The sequence below is a fragment of the Schistocerca americana genome, chromosome 2 (assembly GCF_021461395.2).
Source record: "Schistocerca americana isolate TAMUIC-IGC-003095 chromosome 2, iqSchAmer2.1, whole genome shotgun sequence".
NCBI classification, from domain to species: domain Eukaryota; kingdom Metazoa; phylum Arthropoda; class Insecta; order Orthoptera; family Acrididae; genus Schistocerca; species Schistocerca americana.
The window spans coordinates 788,765,126-788,781,474 of NC_060120.1; positions in this window are offsets into that span (position 1 = coordinate 788,765,126).

Genomic DNA, 16,349 nt, shown 5'->3' on the forward strand with positions numbered 1-16,349 from the left:
TGTTGTCAGCACAATTCGATGTAATCAATGTAACATGTTTGTATGCAAGAAACATTCCGCAAATGTGCATGTACCATCGTGGATGAGGTAGAGGAACAGGACGAGTAAACTCTGTTTTTGCATAGAAACAATGTTCAATAAACAGAGTATTATCCAATACATGCTGTATGAGTAACATGTACTGAAAAATAAATGCAGGTCAAATGCGATTTAACTTTATCCTGTGCATTAGGAATATATTTTTAAATGAAATCTTTAATTAGATTTTGTAACTTTATTATTTCATAAAGGTCAAATATTAAAATTGATTTTTCAGTTAATTAAAAAACCAAAATAAACTTATTATTTTTCAGTAGCAAGCATATTATGGTAGAACTTTTTACATCTTTAATGAATATGATGCTGGTTGAAGGAGTCAACCATGCGACCACTGGTGTTACAAAAATAGAAAAGACCAATGGAGGGTGAAAAGCATCTCACATTGAAGTACGTCCTACATTTCGAACTCCTGCAAAACTTTGCCAGTCTTGAGGATTTTGCATTCTTTTAAATTTGGCATGCTTCTTTCACTACTTCTGCAACACCGATCTGACCCGTTTTGTGTACCATGGGGAATCAGTATCATCACTTATTAATTTATGAGGTATATATCTCTCAATTGCTGTCGATACTATCACTTTGAAATCATTTCGCAACTTTTCTGCGCTTGCATGACCAGATCGGGAGAAGAGAAGACTGTCTCTTAAAACGGCGTTAAGAGATTTTCTATCAGCTTTTTTAAATAGATACACTTCGCGTTTTTTTATGTTTGTGGGTGTTACAGCATTCAGCCTAGCAGCAACTGCCTTGTGGTCACTAATCCCTGTATTCATCATGAGTCTCACTATTTGTTCAGGATATTTGTTGCTAAGAGGTCAAGTATGCTTTCGTAACCATTTACGCTTTGAGTGGGCTCATGAACTAATTCTTCAAAATAACTTTCTGAGAACGCATTGAGTACAGTTTCGGATGATATTTTATGGCTGCCGCCAGTTTTAAACGTGTAATTTTTCCAGCGTATCTAGGGTAGATTGAAGTCACCACCGACTATAACTGTATGAGTGGGCTACCTATTTGAAATGAGACTCAGGTTTCTTTGAACTGTTCAGCAAATATATATTCTGATTCGGGGGTCGGTAAAACTATCGAATTAATAGTTTAGTCCGATTTTCAAGTATAGCCTCTATTCATACTATTTCTCAGGAACTATCTAATTCAATTTCACTACAAGGCAAAATAATTCTGACAGAAATAAATACTCCACCACCAATTGTATTTAATCTATCCTTTCTGAACACTGTTGGATCGTTTGAAAAAATTTCGCCTGAACTTATTTCCGGTTTTAGCCAGCTTTCTGTACCTATAACTATTTGAGCTTCAGTGCTTTCTATTAGGGCTTGGAGCTCTGATAGATTAGCAACACAGCGACAACAATGTACAACTACAATACCGATCGTTTCTACAACTGAATGTCTTTTACAGCCCCCTTTTAGATGGAAGTCCTCTCTGTGGTTCTCTGAGACCATCTAACCTAAAAAACCGTCCAGTAGATTCCACACAGCCCCCACTACCTGTGTAGCCACTTAATCTGTGTAGTGAGCAGAGAGGCAACAGTGCATTTTGTTAGTGCTGGTTGCCTACATCAGGGGCAGGTATGCACTCAGGCTCTGGCTCTGAGCACTATGGGACTCAACTGCTGAGGTCATTAGTCCCCTAGAACTTAGAACTAGTTAAACCTAACTAACCTAAGGACATCACAAACATCCATGCCCGAGGCAGGATTCGAACCTGCGACCGTAGCGGTCTTGCGGTTCCAGACTGCAGCGCCTTTAACCGCACGGCCACTTCGGCCGGCCATGCACTCAGGGGCAAAGCTACTGTTCTCCTTTAATTGACAGGTACTTAACCTATTGTTCTCCTTTGATTGACAGGTCCTAAACCTATTATTGTGATAAGTGGTTTTCCATGTCACCACACTTAACCTATTGTTCCCCCACCCCCTCCCACTTCACTCCCCCCTCAGGAAACACCCACCCCTCGCTGCTACAGGTACACTTTCAGGACTGAGTTATTGGAATAGGCCCCCTCTCACTCTTATCAATTTGATTGGCTACTTAATTCAATTGATCAATTAATTATCCTCTCTGGTGGGAAAGTACCACACAATCCTACCACACCCCGACAGCGAGAAGTTTAAATTCCAACAGGACAACTCTACTAACCAAAGAAAATGGCGCGAAGATAGGTCACTTGGGCTACCTGCACTAACATAAGTCATCCGACCACCACCTCTTCCTAGGGATTGGTGGGGAAGGACTCGACCTGTGTTGCACGTAAGTCTTTATTTTGCACGCACCAGTCTTTATTTAAACAATTAGAGTTAGTACCACCATCCAGTGTTTTTGCCACGATGTCCAGACACCAACCGACCTAGTACACAGTACTGGTGCCAGAGGGCGCTGTCATCTGTTCTGTAAAATAATCCAAGATGGTGGGGAAAATGGCGAGAGACAGTGTGGTCGCCATGGGCTCCAGAGACCAACTGACCTAATATAAAGTAGCGCCTCCAGAGGGTGCTGTCGTCCCTTCCGTGACGTAATCCAAGATGGCGGTCTGGAGATGGAGAGGAAGGGTCTCATAACAGGAAATTCAGAGGTATATTGATTACTTATAAAAAAATCAGTTTGTGGGTGTTGGATATCTCTTGCTCATCATTCTCTGCTGTTTGTAAACTTATACGTTTTGTAATATGTAATTATATAGAGCAAACATGTTGCATAACCTAATGTTTGGCACTGTACACTGAGTGTTTTAACCTAAAGTATTTCCCTTTGTCGGCACTTAACTTATTATTCTGTTAAGTCACCCCTATTTCCTTAAACTATTCTACCACCTTAGATACCGAATTAAGTAATTAGTTAAGTCCTGCCACCAATTTCTGGAACACTTTTCGAATTTCACATGCTTTTGAACGTTATTTCTGGCGCATTCTTCTTTGTCACCCACCCTCTTAAACATTTGTACTGTGTTTTACATAAAAATAATACAAATTAACCTCATGTTCTGCACTTAACATGTTGTTCTCTTCTATGTCACCAACTCACACCCCACCCCCTTAACTGTTGTACCTCAAACACTACCTTGATATCAAAAATTTATGCAAATTCATTAAATCGATATTTTTCATATGTAAGGGGTAGATTTTTTTGAAATTTACAGCATCCTATTTGTCAGTGAAATTGATGGAATACAGTTCAAACAAAAGATCGCTAATAAATAACACATCCCGCCACTCGACGCCTGATGCTGCAGCCGCCCCCGCGGTCGCCGCCACCACTGCCCCCAGCCCTGACACCACATGGGCCGGGGCAGCCAGAGCATCACTCTGGCGTCTATGGACTGCCCTCCCTCAGGATAGCGGGTTAGGGCTGCAGCAACCAGGCTGCTTGCAACAGATCCATCCCGCAGTGTATTCTCCTCCGCCATCACGTCATCGCCGATCACGTGAGGTACAACACACACACACACACACATGTCCACCTCGCCACAGAACTCCCAAGGCCCGCTCACACCGATCCCATATGCGAAACGCCTCTGGGCAACAAGTGTTCTTACCGCTGTTGATGCTATACCTGTGGATACTGATGTCACAGACTGTGCTATAGAAATCTGTTCCAGAATACCATAGGCTGCTTTCTCCCTAGCGATCCTAACGAAACATACAAGATGCGTCCAGTGTGCGTACCTGCCACAGCATGACTGACACCTCACCGCGACGTCCGCATGGCCACTCACCATCTAAAACTTTCTCATTGTTATTCTGACGTGACATGGCTATGTAAAAGTAAGAACATAGTCGATCTCTCGGAAATTGTACAGTGTCCCAGAAATAGTTAACACTCGCTTTCTTGATGTCTCAGCTTATATGCTCGGAAATTCTTGCCCTAACAGAACCTGTTTACGAAAATAGCGCGGAATAACGCCAAATGCATTCTTCCTCGCGGTCCTGACGTGGCACCCCGTCCATCATTTGTTACCCTTCCTGCTTTCAACATATGCAAACGTTCTCACCGCTACAAGCCTATGCATGCTAGGGAAAACACTGTTAATCATAAAAACACCCTTTTTGGTTGGAAACGGAGCACTCTCTAAGCACAGACGGGGCGATTCAGAACAATTACGCAAACAGAATTCGAAGCTCGGTCATACAGAAGAGAAGAAAATGTCCGGAATTTTCGGTATCCTACGGCTACAGGTCTGGAGATGTCCTAATGCCACAGTGGCGGATGAGTGACGGCATCCCAGCCAGAGTTGGACAGTCTACTTCATCCTTTCTTAGAAAACTTGCTTTCTCAGAACTTTCTTTACATACCTTGCCCTCCTGCCCCCCCTAACTTGTTCGAATCAGTATGTACATGCTCCTATGTCCCAGCACAAAGAGTGTCTTGTGAATGAATAGAGCATTATGATTGTATTTTGTACAGTTCACCATACTTCACCGGCAATTAAACCCTGCAATGTGCCCTACATTTAGTCAAATATCGAAAGACTCTTACTCTATTACACTGCTCTTTCACTGAGGACAGGAGCGTGATTATTAGCATGTGAAGCCAATCTCCAGCCCAGCAATATATCACCACATACCGTCTCGATGATGTAAAAGGGGCGATTTTACATCATTTGTATGTACACCATGAAGACAGACAGAGCTGTATACACTCCTCGCAGCACTATATATCACCCTGCGAGATCAGCGGTCAACCACCCCCAAGTGGGTGACCAGAGCGCCCTCAGCGGACTGGAGTTACACTCAGAACTGTTCTACAAATTTGGGCCCATTCACTCCTGGCACAAACGCGTTAATGTTTCTGGTCCGGACATGCTTCTGTGCTTGCTTGCTTTTCTGCACCCATCTCCAGACTCTGGGATTACAAGAACAAGTATATTTTGACGTGGTTTGCACATAGCAGTATCCTACCGATCACTCGCTCAACATAATTCCCGACTTATAGGCTGGAAATTATTTCTCTAGAAACCCAAAACTTTAGCTAGGTGGGGCATGCTGTAAACCACTGACTAACTAGAAACTTATCCGGTGTGCGAAGACATTTACTTGGAAAGTCGAAAAGAATAGAGAAAACTGATATATCCACTCGTGGATGGTTTCCTAAATACAGCCCGAAAGTGATTCACAAGCTCTACATTTAAACTCATCTGTCATACTCATGGAATAACTAATGGCTCTACGTTCCATTTCGACTGATGCATCATACTGCAATCATGTGCGCAATCACTGTTTCGGTGCTATCCACCCCAGAAGGTATCCACTAAAACTCTTTCTCCAACTGAAACAAGCAATGTCGGTCATCATTATGTGGTAACCAACAGCGTACCAGTAGACGGATGGGATGGAAAAGACACCATCGATGTACTCTAATAATAATCATCATAGCTGATAGTGCGAACAATTTTAGCAATTTTACAGTAAATTCAACAGCAACCAATGATGTGACAGCGTGTTTCCCAATTTCAGTATCTTGCTAAACCACCCCTTCTCCACTTTGTGAGTATCATTGCGAACATGGATAGATGACTGTGCAGTACGTCCATTCAATGTTAATTCTCGAACACATACACCATCAAAGTATATCAGACAGCACTCTCCATGTTTCTAACACCTCGAGCATAGTGCTTAATTTATGATCTATCTCTCTGCATATGGAGTCACAGAGCATTCTCGCTGACTTTGGGTAAAATTAGAGAGTGAAAGACCCTCCTCACACTGTCACTGACCAACCCACCCTGCAGCACCATTAGCGATTTAATCAGCAACCGACCAGAAGTAGGCCGCTACACTCCACGTCTTGTGTGCACCTGTAGAACCAAGACTGCTTGTGACAGAAACATACAGTAGTTGTTGCGATCTGGTTTTTTAACATCTGGCTGATTACGCCTCTCTTTCTAAGACACAGTGGTAGCACTCGCAAGAAAAACTTATGAGACATGTCCACCTATCGTTCTCTCAGTATTATTTTGTCTGGAACCATTTATTGGTCAAGTACTAGACTTAGCAGTAGTAGGGGATGCGTGATAGATACACCTTGAGAATCAGGCTTATAAAATATGTGATTGTGTTCCGAGATGTGCAAAGGAGATGACTGTGGAAGTCCGAGATAGCAGAGGGAAGAGTATCTAAAATGCTAACGATGGTACAGATATTTCTGTTTCCAGAGCCACTGCCCTCAGCAGGCTGTATTTCTGACACTCCACTCATTGTCGAATGTCATTCAACTGAGACAGCTATCCTAACTTTTAGTTGTAAGTACAGGCATAAAATATAAATTTGGATCGTTTCTTGGGATGATGATTCTGCCTATGTGGGCAGCGTAGGTGATCTATGCGCAAATGATTCATGTTTACCATTAACAGTAGGAGCTGTCAGACTGGAGAGGCCTATTGGAGTGTAGGAATATGAATGAATTAACTGTGTTGTCCTCTAGATGACCGAATAGCGAACTAACAGTTAATATGTGTGGGATAGCTTTCGTGATCGCGTGGGAATTTGAGAAGATGTAATATGGATTAGCGTTTGTGATGGACCGTTATCTCTCCCATGTAAATTATTTGGTTGACTGCTTCCGCACATTTCGCGCATTTATTTAGCTGAGAGAAGATGGATTGTGGTGTGTGCATCTAGCGTGTGGAAGATACGTTTGCCAGTTCTCTAGGCATGATAACACCTTAGTTGACCTTGTAAATTATAGAGATGATTTGGAATCTGCTACATCACCGACATCGGTATTCACGAGTGGAAATATCAGTTTTCTCTATTTTTTTCGACTTTCCGAGTAAATGTCTTGGCACGCGTGATAAATTTCTAGTTAGTCAGTGGTGAGGGTCGTTTTCCATGGAAATGGGAATGACCCCAGAAATAGAACATTCAATAGCCAAAAGGAGCTCCGTATCTAATTACAACGGAATGAAAACTATTTTAAGGGCAAGTGCGCAAGCATCATAGAATACCTCTGGTGGCTGGCGAGGAAGCATTTTGTCGTTTTACAAAATTACGCGTGAAAGCCTACGTAGGGTTGACTATACCGCATATGAGTTTCAAGATTGTACTCGATAATGGTATAAACGAAGAAATCTAGATTGTATAGAAGTCAAATACAGGAAGATACAGTCAAATGGTGGTGTATTCATTCAAAAAATCCCGTATGACTGCGGCTCAGCACCATCGATAACTTTTTAAAAACCATATGAGTTGTACTGCACTGTAAGCGCCACTTCTCTCTGCTACAAACTTTATGATAACAAGAAAGATGAAAGATATGATGCAGACATTGTAGGTTACACTGTTCTTCACTGATGCAACACAACCATGTTTAAAATAGAATTTCTGCCATAAAATTAAATAAAACTACATCAAAAACATTTTTAAGGTGAGCATTGACAAAAAAATGAAAAATATGTTATAGACATTATAGCTTACACTGATTGTTATGTGGTACATCGCACTTATATTTAAATTAGATATCCTGAGTTAAAATCAATCAAAAATAGTTTGAACATGATTGTGAGTTTAGCAGCGATATTCAGTTTGTTTCAGAAATTCATCAACCATATAAAAAGTTTACTCTGTTATATACTCTTTGCGATTCAGATTGAATATAGGGAATTGCTTATGAAGACATTTAATGCGTGGTGGAAGTCCATTTAACAGTTTATGATGGAGTAATAATCTCCATTTTGAACCAGAGTATGACTTATTACATCACTGTGCAGGCTGTTTTTGATTCTTGCACTGAAGTCGTGTTATTTCTGGGCAGTGATAAGGATGTCAATCCTTGCAAACAGGTACCTGGAAGAATCCCTATGGTGGACACCACCTATTTTTCTAATGGCTTCTTTTGTTCTGTGAAATTTTTTTGCGAGTATTTTCTTCACCCAGAAAGCAAAAGTAGGAAACCTTGATGACACTAACAAGCGACAGCTACTATCGCGGTTCGAATCCTGCCTCAGGCAAGGATGTGTGTGATGTCCTTAGGTTAGTTAGGTGTAAGTAGTTCTAAGTTCTAGGGGACTGATGACCTCAGAAGTTAAGTCCCATAGTGCTCCGAGCCATTTGAACCAATTTTGTAAATAATATTACAAGTTCATATTTGTTTCTGTTACATATGTGCAAGCATCTTTGATATCTTTTTTCTTTGTTTTAGAGATCTGTGAAGTTTTGAAAAATATATAGTTGTTCTGTTGTTGATCTTATGTGAAGTTCTGGTACTTTAATAAATCTTTGCACAACCATTTAGAGGTTGAATATATATATATATATATATATATGTATATATATATATATACATATATATACATATATATATATATATATGAATTACAAAAAACTAATAATAAAAAAAAATTGCATGGCGCGAGTTTCGACCCGGCGACCTTCGGATTACTTACCCGAGATCTTACCACTGCGCCATGATGCTGTGGAAAGCTATTAATCATAGAGAGTATTTCACCGCAACGGTTTCTTTTAACTGTCGATTTTCTCGACAACGGCAGAGAAGTGCATCTTGGTGCTTTGCCACATTACACCTCTGGCCATGAGCTTTTATTATGCGCAATATGAATTGAATCTGAATTTTACAATTGGCGGCCTCCCCTTGTAAGTGCAAATGTTGATAATCTAAGTGTTTTATAAAGATAAAGAATGTGGGTTTGCCTATTACATTTGATAAGCACCCAGGAATTTTGTATCTTTAACTTTCTGAATGAGTTAATCTTTACATTTTCTTCAAGGTTTGTTTGTATCAATATATATATATATATATATATATATATATACAGGTGAAAAATTATATATATTATATATATATATATATATTATATATATATTATATATATATATATATATATATATATATATATATATATACAACCTCTAAATGATTGTGCAAAGATTTATTAAAGTACCAGAACTTCACATAAGATCAACAACAGAACAACTATATATTTTTTAAAACTTCACAGATCTCTAAAACAAAGAAAAAAGATATCAAAGATGCTTGCACATATGTAACAGAAACAAATATGAACTTGTAATATTATTTACAAAATTGGTTCAAATGGCTCGGAGCACTATGGGACTTAACTTCTGAGGTCATCAGTCCCCTAGAACTTAGAACTACTTACACCTAACTAACCTAAGGACATCACACACATCCATGCCTGAGGCAGGATTCGAAGCGCGATAGTAGCTGTCGCACAGTTCCACACTGTAGCGCCTAGAACCACTCGGCCGTCCCGGCCGGCTATTATTTACACTCCTTTAACACTCTCGTGCAATTTCATATTTCATCAACAAATCAAGAATTTAACTCAATCTTTATTTTCATTAGTTACTTCCATCCCAATCAAAGTTTGGATTCTTGATAGCTTCTTTGCTGATAAACCTTTAGTAAGAATGTCAGCTGCTTGATCTTGTGTTGAAACATACTTGACATTGATATTCTTCTCATTGACCAACTGTCTTACATACTGATAGTGTGTTTCAATATGCTTTGAGCGTTCATAGAATCCTGCGACTTTGATATGTTTAATAGCACTTTGATTGTCAATGTGTAAAGTAGTAATTGAAGCCTTTTTAACAATGTTAATTTCTTTCAATAAAAAATCAAGCCATACTAGAGATTTACTTGCCTCACTGGCAGCAACAAATTCAGCTTCCATTGATGATTGTGAGACACATTTCTGTAGTTTACTTTTCCACATTACTGGTCCACCACAAAACTTCATTAAAACTCCACTTATTGAATGTCTAGTCAATTTTTCACCTGTATAATCAACATCGCTATAACCTTCTATAGCAGACTTGTTCGTTTTCCTAAACTGAATTCCATCATTTATTGTACCCTTCAAATAGCGAAGAATTCGTTTAATTAATTTTAGGTGTGCTTCAGTAGTTGAATCTTGTGCTCTTGAAGCAACATTTACAGCATAAGCTTGATCTGGACGTGTCCCCAGTGTTAAATATGTGAGACTGCCTATAATTTCTCAGTGAGTGTCGGTATCAGTAGCTGGTGGTGAATTACCAGGTATCTATCCAGGTTCAATTGGTAATGATATTGGCTTTGCATCGGCCATATGATACCTGCCTAGCACTCTTCACATATGCAGTCTGATTAATCTTCATACAATCATTAAATCTTTGCACTTGCAAGCCAAGATAACAATCCACTTCACCTACTACCATATCAAACTTTTCATGTAATTGTTTTGTGTAATTATGAACTGTTTCACCAGGTCCCATTATCAATCTATCATCCACATGAAATAAAATGATTAAATTTTCATTAAAATACATACAAGGATCAGCACTGCTCTCCTGCAATTTTGATTTCTTAAGGTATAACTTTAAACACTCATACAAACATTTTGCTGCTTGCTTCAATCCATGCAAGCTTCGAAGCAATCTGCAAACATGGCCTGTGCCATCATCATAACCTTGTGGTTGTTGCGTGCAAATTTCTTCTTCCAGTTTACCATTCAAGAATGCTATTTTAATGTTAAATTGTTTGATGTTCCAATTTCTTTGAACAGCAACACACAAGAGGGCTCTCAGAGTTGAAAACCTAATCACAGGACTGAAAGTTTCATAAAAATCAAGCCCTGGCCTTTGACTAAACTCTTTTGCAACTAGCCTTGCTTTGTACCATACAATGTCATTCTTATTATACAATTTAATTGCAAACACCCATCGATTTCCAATAGCCTTCCTTCCAGCTGGTAGATCAACTAATTTCCAAGTACCAACCTTTTGGTGTGAGTCCATTTCTTCATCCATTGCAGCTTTCCAATTTTCTACATCTGAGGATTTCACTGCTTCATCATAGTTCCTTGGAACGTCTCTCAGCATCATCATCTTGGGTCGCTCAGGTTCATCTAGGTAACGCATCGGCCCTCTAATTGTTTGTCTGTCCCTCAAAACACGATGACCATCTGTATTTTCAGTCGCTTCTACATGATCTTGATGATTCAGTCTTGTAATATTTTCTTTTGATATTTTGTCACCAGAATCAGATGATTCTATATCAGTATTAGTCGATATGTCAACTAATTTGGTAACATCACTCTTCAATGATTGCTTCAATGTTTCATTCTTGAATTTTACATCTCAGGTAACAATAACTGAATGCCTATCTGGAAGGTATACACGATAGCCACAGTCATCACAACCAACTATATAACCTTTCAGAGATCTGGCATCAAACTTTCTCTGTTTCTGTGCTGGAATCTAGACAAAACATTCTGTCCCAAATACTTTTTGATGATTAAACTGACTCTTTCTTCTCAAAAATAATTCTATTGGTGTTTTTCCTTTAACCTTCGTTGGCCCAGTTTGGTTCCGAGTATGAGTAGCTGCAAGTACAGCTTCTCCCAATAAAGCTTTTGGAATATGGTTTGCTGACTGAAGCCATGAACATACCATTTTGCAGATAATCTTGTTTTCACGCTCAGCAACTCCATTTTGCTGTGGTGTATATGGCACAGTCAAATGATGTCTCAATTCAATTTACTCAGCGTATCTTCTCACATCATTATTGCCAAACTCCTTGCCACCATCAGTCTGCAGTTCTTTAATGGTACATTGAGCTTGTGTTTTCACCAACACAATAAATATTGGCAACTTTTCCTTCAACTCATTCTTTTTCTGTAAAAGTTATGTCACTCTGAAGCTTGAGAAGTCATATTTAAAAACAAGAAAATATCGATGGCCAGCTAAATCGTTTTCTTCCATTGGACCATAGATGACCACAGACATCAGCCAAGATTAATTCACCTGGGTTAGTTGACTTGTCAACTCGTGAACCAAAAACTAGCCTATGATGTTTACCTAGCATACAACCTTCACATAATTCATTGTCTAACCTTACATTGATATCATGAGCAGTCAAAAATAATTGTACATGTTGTTTGTTCTGGTGCCCAAACCTTTCATGCCACAATTGAAGAGCATCAGAAGCTTCCTATACTACACAACACTTTCCTTGCTCAATCACTTTCACTGCCAAGTGCTAAAGTTCATTGTTCCTTTTAGATAGAGCAATACCCATTGGAATATTCTCTTTATAAAATGACCATATTTTACCATCATTCTTGATACTTTGATCAATACATTTTTCTCCGGCCTTTTTAACAGAAAATAAATTATAAGCACCATCTGGACAATACTATACATCTTCAAAATATCGTCTAGTCCACTCTCTTCCAGTAAGAGTTTCAACATCAATACAACCACTCCCAAATGCTTCGATATGCACATTATTTTTAGCACTGTACATTTTCTGTGGTACATCAAATTTCCATCCACACTGGTGGCAAACATTTCTTGTTGTGTGTTCACGCCATCTGCAGTGCTCTTTGTGTTATTGTGTTCGTATCGTCTGCTGCTGCGTTATGTCTGGTGTCGAAGAAACAATAATGATATGTGGACCTGCATTATTAATACTAGAAGGTTTACGCAAACAAAATGAAAGGCGTTCTCGTCGTTGGTGGAGAAAAACATTCTATAGAAGAACTGACGGAAATAACCTGCTACGTGAGCTGAGTATGGAAGACGGCTCTGGCTTCCGCAACTTCACTCGGATCTTACCTACCGATTTTGAATATCTGGCAAGTATGATATCACCATTTGTTTCAAAAAAAGACACGAATTTCAGGAAAGCTACTTCAGTCAACCAAAGGCTTGCAGTTACTCTTCGTTTCCTGGCAACAGGAGATTCATTTCAGAGCCTTGCATATTTATTTCGCATTTCGAAACAAGCAATATCTAAAATAGTACCTGAAGTATGTGGAGCTCTGGTGGAAGTACTGAAAGATTATGTAAAACTAAGTAAATGAAAAACATCGTTAAATAAGCACATTTTCGAAGTGTTATTATTTCTCAATTACATTACATATCTCATCAAACACAACTTCTTCAACTGTGTTGTCACTGTCTTCATAGGTCGTAAATGTAACAGGGGAATTATTACTTAATGATGATGATGGCCCTGCCATATTCATACCCCTTGTCGACTGCTCACTTTCCAAATACGCTACATGATGTTTCATTAATACATCACTAAGCAAAGCCATTGTTTTTGCTATTTCTATCTCTGGCAATTTCCGTAAAACTGATGCCACATACTGCCCATACGTACTACATCCATCGTTCTTGTTCTCTTCTTGTTTTTGCAGCACTTTAGTTAACAATTGAGACGCAATTTTGTAGGGTTGCTGCATATCTTTTTTCTCGCCCATCCTTCTAATTTTTCGTGGTGGAGGACTGGAAGGTCCAACCGCAACCTTTTCATCTACATTTGTGCCCTCTGGCGAATGTACGAAAACCTGAAATCAAATTTCTTTCTTTCAGATACCTGCGACTGAAAACGACTGGAGTGAAACAGTACGTTTATTCTCACAGATTCTTCAGTTCCTCCATTGTGTCGGAGCAACATATCGTGCTACAATGCCCTGTTGGTAGTGGAAGTGAATATTATGATTATAAAGGTTCATTCAGCATTGTGCTGCTTGCTGTCGTCGATGCCAGCTACAACTTTTTGTACGCAGATATCGGCTGCCAAGGCAGAATATCAGATGGTGGTGTGTTCAAAAATGCGAGCATAAATGAGGTAATTAACAAAAAGAAACTTAACTTGCCACAAGCTGAATGCTTACCAGGTGGCACCAAGGCCCTACCATATGTTTTTGTAGCAGACGATGCTTTTCCCTTACAGGAAAACATTATGAAGCCCTACCCGAAAAAAAAAAATGGTTCAAATGGCTCTGAGCACTATGGGACTCAACTGCTGTGGTCATAAGTCCCCTAGAACTTAGAACTACTTAAACCTAACTAACCTAAGGACAGCACACAACACCCAGCCATCACGAGGCAGAGAAAATCCCTGACCCCGCCGGGAATCGAACCCGGGAACCCGGGCGTGGGAAGCGAGAACGCTACCGCACGACCACGAGATGCGGGCATCGGAAAAACATGTTAAAGGTTTAAAACAGAGAGTTTTAAATTACAGACTTTCAAGAGCCAGAATGGTTGTTGAGGACACTTTCGGCATTATGGCCTCAGTTTTTCATGTGTTTAGAAAACCTATGTTGCTACAACCGGAAAAGGCAAAAACTGTCACACTTACAGCTGTATGTCTCCAGAATTTTTTAAGGCGAAATGCTGAGGCAAGGAACCAGTACACCCCACATGGAAGCTTCGATTCCTACGATTTACAAACAGGTGAGATGATTCCAGGCACATGGAGACGAGATGACACTGCATCAGTTTTCATTTCAGCACATAATAAACCAAAGAAAGCTGCTTCAGCGAATAAACAAATTCGAGACGAATTTGCTAATTATTTTTTAAGTCCACAAGGAAGTGTGCCGTGGCAAAATAACTATGGGTGAGTGTGACTGTGAACTATAAAATACAAATAAAGACAAACAAGCATAATTTTCGTACCTTATTTTCCACAGTATCTGTTGTCTCCTTCAGTACATGTACATTGTCCAAGAACTGCAGAAACCGATACCCAAACAAGTTCGAGTCATATGCAATGTATGCACTACTACGAGATGATCTGCTGGAAATAATTTTTCTTTTCTCGCGCCTGTAAGCAACCACGAGCGATCGTATCTTTTTCTCTACACTTCCCTTGTCCGTGCCAAAAGCTGCTTCAATTTTAGCAAGTGCATCGTGTTTTTTAACAGTGTTTTTATATTCCTTACTCCGGACGGTCCACAAGCAATCCTCCCCCTGGTACATGGCAATTAAATCAACAATTTGTTGTCTTGACCACTCCATTATTTTAGAAAAATAAAGCGAAAACGACACTACAGTAAACACAACACCACTTAACACACACACACACACACACACACACACACACACACACACACACAAGCTAGCGCCGTGTAGCGGTGACAAGTGGTAGCTAGCCTGAAACGTTGTTTTCTTTTATCTGTACCGACACTGCTACGGATAGATGTTTCTGTGTTTCGAAACATGTTTCCAAATGGTGTTCACATCAAGCTACTGGAAACGTGTTTTGAAAACAAGTTTCAGTCTCAGTGTGTACGTGGCTTTACCACATGAAAAACATTTCTTTTCATCGTGGTTGATGGAATTTTGCACCTTTTTCACATTACACAATTTAATTTTGCTTTGTTGCTGTGTAGATACAATTCCCTTGGTTCTTGAAAACATTGCAACAGCTACATTTGTTTTTTCTCTGTCTTGAATTCGCAGCTCATAATTCAAACACCTTTTCTGTGGTTTATGCCGTGTTTTGTCAGCTTGTGGTAAATCATGCCAAGTTACGTAAATGTAATCAAATTATTTTGGCAGTGTCTGAAGCAAACGTGCACACAAATCAGCTTCCTCTATTGGTTTATTTAGCATAGACATCTTTACTTGTACTTCGTCAAATTTTTCTAAATGACCTTGCATACCGCATGACCATTCCCATTCGATATTGTGAAACTTGGTCGTAACAAGTCGATATTTTCAGCAGACTGAATATCATAAATGTGGTGTAATTTATCCCAAACAACTTTTTCAGTTTCACATGTAGCTACTTGAAGTAGCAGTTTTCTTTCTAGTGACAAAACAAGACGTTTCTTCACTTTTGAATTCGCTTTCGTCCAAGCACTTAATTTCGTTATATAATCTTCAACATTTGTTTCCGGTTTCACAAAAGATCCGCATACCACATCGTACAGAGCATCACATTCCAAGACAGCCTTCCCAGAATACGCCAGATAGCCCAATTTTCTTCGCCATTTAACTTTTCAACCTGTTGTTTTTCTTCTGTCATGATGTTTTGCCTCTATTTTCTGTTTACGCTTACAAACACGTCGAATAATTTCGTAAACTGTCTGCAAAAAGGTGATCGCGTCACAGGCCGTATGCTTGAATTAGTCGATTCTGACACTATTAAACACGTCTGAATTATATATCAAACCAATGCTAATTGGAACCACGCGCCTCTGCCATCATGTTAGGACAATATATATATATATATATATATATATATATATATATCCAACCTCTAAATGATTGCGCAAAGATTTATTAAACTGCCAGAACTTAACGTAAGATCATCAACAGAACAACTGTATTTTTTTTAAGACTTCACAGATCTCTAATTCAAAGAACAAAGACATCAAAAAAACTTGCACACATGTAACAGAAACAAATATGCACTTGTAATATTATTTACAATCCTTTAACAACTTGGTTCGCACTTTCTTCAAGATTA